The sequence below is a fragment of the Lepisma saccharinum genome, chromosome 2 (genome assembly GCF_977018435.1).
Source record: "Lepisma saccharinum chromosome 2, izLepSacc3.1, whole genome shotgun sequence".
Lineage (NCBI taxonomy): Eukaryota > Metazoa > Arthropoda > Insecta > Zygentoma > Lepismatidae > Lepisma > Lepisma saccharinum.
This window is the reverse complement of record NC_139230.1, coordinates 198,373,034-198,383,658: the sequence shown is the minus strand read 5'-3', so window position 1 is coordinate 198,383,658 and position 10,625 is coordinate 198,373,034.

Below are 10,625 nucleotides of genomic sequence, written 5' to 3'. Positions count from 1 at the left end.
CAGATAAAGAAAGATATAATCGCTCAGCACTTCCACCACCTCGGTGGTCGAGCGCGTTGAGTGGTCGACTCACAATCTAGCCGCCTAAGGTTTCTGTGGTTCTGTGCTGGAACGTGGTGTTCCTGCATCAGTTTCATCTAATCATCTTCCATATTCATGGTCGCGATTGGCGTAAAGAGTCAGAATTTTACAGATGCAAACATGTTCTAACATTTTCGTTCGCGACTATGGTTGGATGTCATAGATCCAGTGCCAATGGAGAGTTCGTATGCCTTAAAACATTTCAGTAGTCTCCTATCTGTTAGTCAGAATGCTATCAGCAATACCTAAATTCTAGAGCTGAGTCGATACCACTATTTGCCGATACCGATACCCACCGATACCGATGCCGATACTTGTATACTTCCAGTATGAAATAAGAAGTCTAATTACCGAGTCATACTAACTCGATACATCACTAGGCACGTATTTAGAAATATATAATTTGGGGAGCCAGTCAGAGCCAAGTGTCTCAGAAATATAATAATAAAATTGTTCCTATTTAATACGTTAATTTGTAATAATATGAAAATTAATTAATTAGTACTTAATTTCTCTGATGCGTATGGAGTATTGTTGTATGTAACCACAGACTAAGAAACGGAGGAAAGACAACGTTAATACTATTTTGTTCTTTCTATCTTGACTAAAAAATATTGTTATTACATAAATAGTAAAAAGACGCTATAAAATAAGAGATAAAACAGCAAATATTTATCATCTAGCTTACGTGTAGTTAAGACAGCTAAAATTTGTGTAAAAACAACAGTCATGGTATCGAAATTTATGTCAAAGAAGTAAACAATTGAATATTTATTGAATAACAAAAATAATGAAGGTACATACGTACATTTGATGAAAAGTAAAGTTCCTGATAAATATTTTATGTACATTATTGTAAGTAGTGGTGTACATAAATATTTAGAGGGGCCTCTCCGATGGTGTCGCCGTCGTCTTGTAATCAATAGATCGCGGGTTCGATAGTCAGTGAAGGCACATAGTGCTGTAGGTCCAGTCCCGATTAGCTTATATTTCTTAGAACTGTCATTCAAAGCCGTATGTTCCCAATCTAATCTAGGCGGAAATTAATGATTGACTGATTGATTTGCTTTATTTTACTTCGCTTTTTGTGCCACTTTTGGCTAATTTTGCGAAGATGGGGATGAGTGATGATGTGATGAAATTGATGAATGGACACTCACAAACATCCAGGCCGGGATTCGAACCCTTGCGTCGTAGCGCGATGTGCTAAACACTCCGCCACGGGGGTCGGATTTCGGCGGAAATAAATAGCCATCATTGGCCGATACCGGCAGTCACACGAAAGAGAGACGTGAAGAGGATAAGTATAAATTGCTGATTCCTAGGGGCATGCATATTTCGTTTTTGACGAAAAAACGAAATTTGAAAAAACACATTGTAGTGTTAATTTTTCATGTTTTTGAAAGGTGTGAGGTGCATTTTGTGACCATATTTTGTCACGAAATAATGCGAAATGAACTGCAAAAAGCGAAATTAACTCTTAAACACGAAATTCAGGGTTTATTCACCGACGCGACACCTTCCGAGGTCTGAATTATCCTGAGAGTTATGCAATTCCCGGAAAATTGATTAATTCTGCTGTTAATATAGGAGAAGCAAAAATGGACTCCTTTACACAGAAATAAACTTAATACTCTGATAACTACATAAGTGTGCTATTAGAAGTGAAATGTTAATTCTGTGGAATAAGTGTAATTTTTAAATCAAATTTAGGATTATTTTCACAATTTTAAAACCAATATGTCTTTTTATATACCACTTTTCATCCATTTTTTCACCGCTATAACACCGATATTTTATTTTATTTACCGCTTTTGAACCCGAAATTGATCCAGTTTTTGTACCGAAATTTTGCTTTTTTATTTACCAAAAAAATGTGCCTCTACTGATTCCCCTTCGCGCTTGAACGTAGATAAAACAAAGCTAATTTCACAGTGACCTTCATCCCTCTTTTCCAAGAACTCCGCAACTACCTGACACGGCTTTAGCGTGGCGGGGGTTAAAAACATCCACCTATCTTACCACCACGAGCTTCAAGCAAGTATTGGCAATGAATTTCCCAGAGCGTTAACTAAGGAGATACATGCCTTCATGGTCACATTTGGGTTCAGCTTTCACGCACCCATGTCTTAGATCTTGAAATCAACTTCTCAGGAGGGTGGGGGTTTATGATCCAGTGTTTCTAGGAAAATCTATGGAACTTCCTGTGCTGGTCTTCCAATCTGTCACAAGGAAGGGTGAACAAACTTTTAAAAATTGCAAATGTTGAGACGAGCTGTTGCTTTTGCCTGTTCTTCTAGTCACTGAAAATCTTTGGTATCGGATGGTATCGGTAAGAGAAAATCAATCGATACTCGCCGAGACCGATACGACAGGTATCGGCCGATACCGATACGTTCGGCTCAGCCCTACTAAATTCCTATATTTATAAAGATGAAAAGAGATTTTCAAAAATGTTACTACAACATTTGCGCTTCAAGAATAGAAATAAGGAAATAATATGATGTTGGAAGATGAGACATAAAAACATCTATCTAACACAACTTTACTTTTAATTCAAACCTTGAAAATAAAATAAATCACTACAATTTCAACAGAACATCTTGCGCATTTTATGAAATTATTAGCGTACAATATAATCTCGCTATTACTAACGGCTACCAAAAATCGATTTTCTCTCAAGAAGAGAAATAAATCTAAGTATCATAACTCACAAGTAGCTTACGCAGAAATTTTAAACAGTATGGGTACATTCTTAAGTAACTTCTAGCGATAAACCTGATTCACTTTTAACTACTACACAATATGCAACAATTCCTGCATAATGCAGATTCTGTGAACATTATATTATGAAAAAATATTCATAACAGGCGTGAAGTTATCCGTTTGAAAATTTTAAAAAAATGGATTCTGCTCACTCTTGAAGTCATAGAAGCCATGGTGTCATTTTGTCCGTTGTACCTTGAAATATTTCTTGTTTGTCACATCCTATACCAGCGTCCTTCTAAGTTACGGACAGGCGTGTCGAATTTTGAAATAAGTGACGGACAGCAAAACTTTAAATCGTTGTTTATTGTTTTAAAACGAGCCTTTTAATAGGTGGACGCAAAAAAACTTGGGTGGGCCATAAAGCTGGAAAATCATATTGAAAAATAATTACAATATACTTTACTAGCCACTTAATTTAAAACCTCCAGCATTAGAAGACAATGAAGGAACAAAATCATTAAGAAAGCGGGAAGAAACGAGGCCGTGAACACCAGAGGAGTTTTATGTTTGGACCAACCACAATGAAAAGCAAAAGGTTATCCCAGAAAGCAATTTTATGTCTTCCGAGGCGTTTGTCGCTAACACCAGAAAATCTCATCCACAGCCATGGAGTACAGCTCCGTAATAGAGGTACAAACAGAGGCAATAAAATTTTTAACTTTCTATTTTCCCGCCAACATAAATCAAAGTGTTGGAAGCGATTTTGCTCATGAGACCCAGACAGAACCCAGGCGACCAGAAACATAAAAATGGTAGAGGAACGGGCTGATGGTGAGTGACAAACTTTTATACGCACGAAACTATCACGTTAATAGCATCTCTAGCTTTGGTTCTACGACCGAGTCTTATACGTTCGCCACACGTCAACCTCTTCTTCTAACCTCTTGAACTTGAGGTCAGAAATAAGTTTTTTTTAAAAAACTTTAAGCTTCTCTATTCAGTGCGATTCGTAGCGTCGAAATCTCATTGGTAAGTTTATCACCTCATAAACCGAAGTATGTGGATTATCTCTGGTGGCCAGCAGGGTGTGAAAATACTTACGTTGTCGCTTTTTTTGATTGGCTCTAGATTTGCGGTCAACTTGGATCGAACCGAATCATCAGTTCTCCTGTTTGTATCCAGAGCCGGCCCTAGGGCGTGGCAGCTCGGGTACTCGCCCGAGGCGCCATGCTTCAGGGGGCCCCGCGTTAGATAAAAATAATTGTTTGTGTGCAGTTTATTACGAGTTTAAAGGACGCTGGAGCTTCCAATTCAGTAACTAATCTATATCAGTTGTACTTATTAACGTTTGTATTATGATTATGTAGGACACCTGTACTTAGACTAAGGAACAAAAATCTGATAAATTTTGATTATAGGCCCCTCGAATATTGTATATTGTTAACCATTCGTGGATTATTTTGACATACTTAAACATATCCAAAATTACGGAAATCATATTCTAAACAAAGAAGGCTACTACATGAAGAACGTGTTCAAATATTTTTGTAAAAAATAGTTAATACGTATTGTTCGTTTACTAATAGAATGAAATCATGATGGTAAAACACTATTTTATGAAACAATGTAAATTTACTACAGCGTCAAAATCCAATAAAAAGTCTTAAAAAAACATAATTATGTTATTGGATATTTAGATATGATCAAATATTGCCACTTTTATAGTTAAAGTAACAGTTTGATACTGAACCCAGCCAGTTTTGTAATTAAATATAATGAACGTCGCACATTGAGTACATCATAATTGAAATGAAACAATAATTTTGAAACTTTTATTAGCCTCCAATAATTCTTAACCTTCAACGTGTTCTGGTTATTTCTGTCAGATAATAATACTAAATATATAAAAATTAAATTTACTTACTAGTAATATTAAAATTATAACTAATATTATGATTATATAGTACATCTGTACTAAGGAACAAAAGTCTGATAAATTTTGATTATAGGCCCCTCTCGAATATTGTATGCCCCAGGCTCGCACCCACCCTGTCTATATCCATGCTTTTACATTCGAATCAGTGGTGGAGGAAGCAAACAATAGTTAATTTCAAATTATCTTTCAAGCCTGCGAACTAAACATTATGCTTCAACCATACTTTGGGTTCTGTAATAAAAAGTAGATTGCATATCATATTCGGATGCTAGTTTACGTTGTACACTCGCCTACTACAGCACACACGCAGAAAAGTAAATGCAACTGTTGAAACAAAAATGCATAAAAATGCATCAGTTGATGCATTCAAGTACAGCTCGATATAGAAAAGAAATACTCACTTGCATCACATGATGCACTTTGGAGTTACCCTTACAAACAATATGCAAACATCCATGACTGTAAATGTGATCATTGCCTAAGACCAAAAACACACTTTAGTGCATCAGTCGACGTGTTTCTGCTGCATCAAATAATTTGATACATTTAGTTTTCTTTGTGTAATGTTCCCCTAAAGAATCCCGAGGCCTAGAAATAACTTCCATACATCTCGACTTTCACTTTAATTCAGTCTTCAAGGGATAAAGAATTCGACCTCTAAGAAAGCAATGAAGTGGTAACGAGCTGGCTCAGTTGTTGAAAGATCGCAGGTTCGAATCCCACGTTCGAATCCGATATTCGGATTATCCAAAATGTTCAGATATCCGAATGTGTGCAATTTCCGGACAGTTTTATAGTTTATCCGTTTTACGGGCTATCCTCATATTATTTTATTCGTCCTTTTCGTATTTCACTAAATGTACGAGGGTAAGTCAAAAATTATCTACACTTTTGCCACAACTTTTCTCAGGTTGGCCACACTGCCTTCAGCGCTTGTGTGCTATAAATTTGTACTTTTGTTGTCATGTGGCCTAGGTTTGATCTTAATCGCTGCATTTTACTTTCTGTTGTTACAGATTAAACATGGCCGCTCCACTGGCAGTATGCACCAAGAAAGAACAGCGCTGACACACCTTCAGACCAGAGAAATTGGATCACTGATCCCTGTTCTTCCTTGGTGCATACTGCCAGTGGAGCGGCCATGTTTAATCTGTAACAACAGAAAGTAAAATGCAGCGATTAAGATCAAACCTAGGCCACATGACAACAAAAGTACAACCTTATAGCACACAAGCGCTGAAGGCAGTGTGGCCAACCTGAGAAAAGTTGTGGCAAAGTGTAGATAATTTTTGACTTACCCTCGTATTTTCCACAAATTATTAATTAAGTCTGATATGCGGAGAATTTGGATATCAGGATATCCGAAATTCGGGTTATTCAAATTATCCGGATATTCGAATATCTTAATTATTCGTTGCATCCGAAACGGATATCGGATAATTTGAAATTCGAATATCCATTATCCGGATGACGTAAAATAACCAAAATAGGAATAGAAATAGAGAATTTCGACAAAAATGTGAAATCTTTGGAACGTTTTGCAATCTGGGTGAATAAGCGTTCGTGCAGTGCACGTTCCGTTGAAGGACATCCGGCGAGGAATGGAATTTATGGAAGCACAGAGCCGTCCATTGTGGCAAAATTCATCTTCATGCAGAAATAACACCATAACCTTCCCAGCCTGTCAGGTGTCGACGAACCAAACGACAGTTATTGGCCGAACGATAATGTTATTTTACACCCCAGTATCTCGCAGCAGCGTCTGTGGAAACAGAGCATTCGAATATCAGGTCGAAGATCAACATTGGGAGCATTCATGGTGTGCAGCATAACATCGCAATAATGAGAGCCGAGTTAAATTTTATGCTCCCCGACGAACGAGCTCATTTCGCCCATTTACTGTGCTAATATCTGGCACAAAGTAGTTTTACGAAGTCATTTCATAACCTGAATGCCTGCTATTTCGATCTGTAAAATATAGGTTTGTGAATCTCCGTCCATCTGTGCAATTATATTATTTTCAGCGATTCATTTGGTGGGTGTGTTTTGGGGGCGAAAGTTGCCTGCTAGAACGTAAAAGAACTTGAAGAGCAACAAGTTATTGTCATTCATCGTTTCATACTTGAACAATATTATCTTCAGGTAAAATTTATTCACTTTATAGCTAATATTGTTGTTATGCAGCGGTTTTTTATTGCACAGAACCTTCAGCCCGCAATCTTATTTTCGAGTATATGAATATTTTGAGAAAATATTGAAGTTAAAGAGGATGGTGTAATGGATGAAAGGACAATTACAAACACATAAGGACAGAACACAACACAGGTCCCATAGAGGATTATACTGACAATGGGTGGGTCCAGACGCCAGAGCCTCGTTAGTCTGCAAAATGCAGTTCTGGGTGAACTACATGGAAGTGAGTTTGACATTTGGATGTCTTGAGAAAGAGTCATCCGTTACACCCCGTGAATCGTCCTTAACTAATAATGACAATGGGCCCAGAAATACTTTCGTTTAAACTTCTCACCTTTAACAATTTGTATTTAATTAAGTACTCAAGTATCAGAGTGGCTCCTCGATGGCGTAGTGGTAACGTCCTCGCCTTGTATTTAGCGTCTGCTTCTTCCACTTTTGGCTAATCGCGACGATGAGGATGAGTCATGATGTGATGAATTTGGTGAAGGGACACTCGCATAGAACACACATGCCCAGGCAGGGATTCGAACCCGGGACCGTTGGAATCATACATGGCTGTTCTCACTTTTAAGTACAGGTCCAGTCCAGATTACCCTATCTGTGCATAAGGCAGACTTAAAACAAAACCACCTTAATTATCGGAAACTGATAAAAGATGGAACAGAAGACCTCACATTGGTTTTAGATGACACTGACTTACCTTTCGGTTTTGAAACTAGTACAGATGCATTAGTTGTGCTACAAATAGGCAGGTTATCATTGGTATGTTTTTATTAAACAATAAAGCTTTCGAGCTGAATTAAGAAGCAAAATTGACTGATCGATTGATAAATTGCATGATAATACCAACATTATGATGATTTGCTAGGGTTTCTTGTCTTGTTATACTATAAGAGCAGAAATTGTATTGTATAGTGTTATAACGTGAGTACTACATTTGTTGAGCATACATGAATAGATAAATTTATTGCAATGGGCTTCAAAATTCACAAAAAATCAACCGTGCTAGAAGAAAAATAGTAAATTATGACTAAAAGTGTAGATTTGGACATGAAATCTTAGCAGAGATATTTTGAAGGAATATTTCAATATAACAATGATTTGAGTATGCATGGCAACGTTGATATCACTGAAATATGCAATAATAGCTATTTCAATTTCATCAACTTTATTATAGAACTAGCCCGGGAATCTCTGGAGCAAGCGAACGAAAACAAGTCTCTGCGCAAGTAGTGACTATAGAGGGCTCCACCAATAAACGCGTGAGGGGGGAAGTGAGTGCATGGAGGGAAAAACGTTTGCAGCAGCGCGCACAGATTTGCTCCGCCCACTCGCTTTCTCCCCTTCTCAACCGTTATGCGCGACCTTGCTCAACAGATTCTCGAGACAGAGTGTAGAATACTATGCAGGTTACTCAGGCAAGGTTACCGTCTGGTCAGCACTATATGGTTTGCAATAGAGACATGGTTTTTAATGACCTTGTCAAGGGAACCAAGAAGTGATTCATCTTTTATTCTCATTCATTGTTAAGGCTGATAATATACAGATCTTTCTGCGCCTAAATGCCTCAGTGACATGGCAATATCTTTTGTCTTTCTGTACAGGACAAAGCTCGATGGGGCAATCCCATCCTGCTTATGACCATCAGTCTCATATTTTCTAGGCAGACATGACGTAGTTTATCCTGAATGAAGATGATCTAATTTCAGCTTTTGTATCAGCTTGGAAACCCTCATATATCAGCACCAAAGAACGATGGTTCTCGGTATTTGATCAACAGCCTAAACTGCGAAAGTTCAATGAAGCGGTCCATACGTTATGGTGGCACGAGCGAGAGTTTGCAGCAGCTAAGCGTAATCGGTTTGAAAACCTTAAACCAGCTCAGCTCGCTCAACCTCGCAGCCAGCGTATATCTCAGAGCCTACGGAAGGAAAAATGCCAACCGGGTAGCATATCATGTAAGGAACATCAATTAGTTTCACTTTGTGTCGTTAATATCATTTCTCATGTGTCATATCAGGTCTCGTTGGTTTCGTTTCACGGCGTTCTTTGCGTCGGATTATTCATTTGGTCATCAGTCTTCGAACTGAGCGAAGATCAGAGGAGGAGTTGAACTTTAGGCATACGGAAGACTCCATACATCACAAGCCTTTAGAGAAAGCTCTCTATCCTTTTCTCTCTTCCATCACCATTTACCTTCAGCTGACCTTTGTCTGGTGACCTTTCATTTATTAAAACACGACCTTCTGCATTCAACCATGATCTCCTCCATTCTTGATCTACGGCCAGTGATACACATTCAGTGAGCTTGTGACAACCACATTTAGAAATGCGTCGGGAGTAATCGAATTCATATGAATCCTTTGTTAAACAACATGTGTAATGAGCAGCTTGAGAATGTGAATGCTTGTTCTTTCACTGAACAGTCCAATAAGGTAGGGACGTCAGGAAAATACATATAAAGATTGGGCTGGCAGAGGAAGGGGGCAGAGTGGCTGATGGAAGGGGAGAGCATGCAATTATTCTCAGAATTTGGTAATTTAATGCAGAATACTGTGTGTGGTAATAATGATGCAATTATATAATGATAGTCAAATATTAAAAAACTGGGAGCAAGGTCCCCAACTGCTTTTCTCTTTTCACCCTGGCCCCCCTTTGCGTTGCTACTAGTCCACTGGAATCGGTAGTTGTGATAGAATGATCATTATTTATTAAGTAAATTGCTTACTGAAAAATATTTCGACAATTACTTTTTTTAATGTGTGTGCTTTTATTGTAAAGGAAACCACCACTTTTCAAAATTATCTCTTTGGCACAATAGGGCAAATAATGTAATAGTAAATTTGCTTCCCGCTATGACAGTTTTTTGTAGTGTTGAAATCAAATGAATTACTATAGTAATTTTAAAATATCCATAATAAGTGCATTTCGTTATTATTATTACGCTACACAATAGGATTCACAAACGTAGTTCTAGGTAACTGATTACCTAATAGTTCGGGATTCAGCTTTTTATTAAAGGGTTTTGGGTGTGATTCATTGTAGCGGTTCGGTAATACAGATTTTCCAAGTACGGAAGAGAATTGCACATTCCAAAAATTCTAAGTTCTTAGTCACCATTATTATTGGTATATTTGAAAAAAAAAAAATTAAAAATGTTATTAGTCAATTTGCAAACTCGTAAATGCAAATGAAAATGTTTCTTAAACCTGATAAATCAAATGGGGAATTGAATAATATTGTTTTTTTTTAAAAAAAATATTTTACTTAATGGACTCAATTATAAATATCATCGAAAATGTCTGTACTAAAAAAAATATGCATTTTTTTTCTCATGCATAAAACCTTTTGAAAATTGTGCTTCTTTTATATAATTTCATTTACGCGCTAATCGAAATATTAATAATATTCTTATTAATAATTAAATTAAGAGAACTTCCGGGCAAACTATGTGACACACATGGGAGAGAATAGGAATGCTTACAGGATCCTTGTTGGGTAACCTAATGGTAAGGGAGCTGTGGGAAAGCCAAGATTAAGATGGATCTGAATGTAAGGATTGGATTGGTAAGGATGGTCATGAGTGGATATACGTATCTTGCATAGAATATGGAAGGGTAGGAAATTTATGTTGCTGTGGGAATGAACCTTCGGGTTCAGAAATTCTAGAGAGATAATTAATTGGTTAAACATATATTTAGTT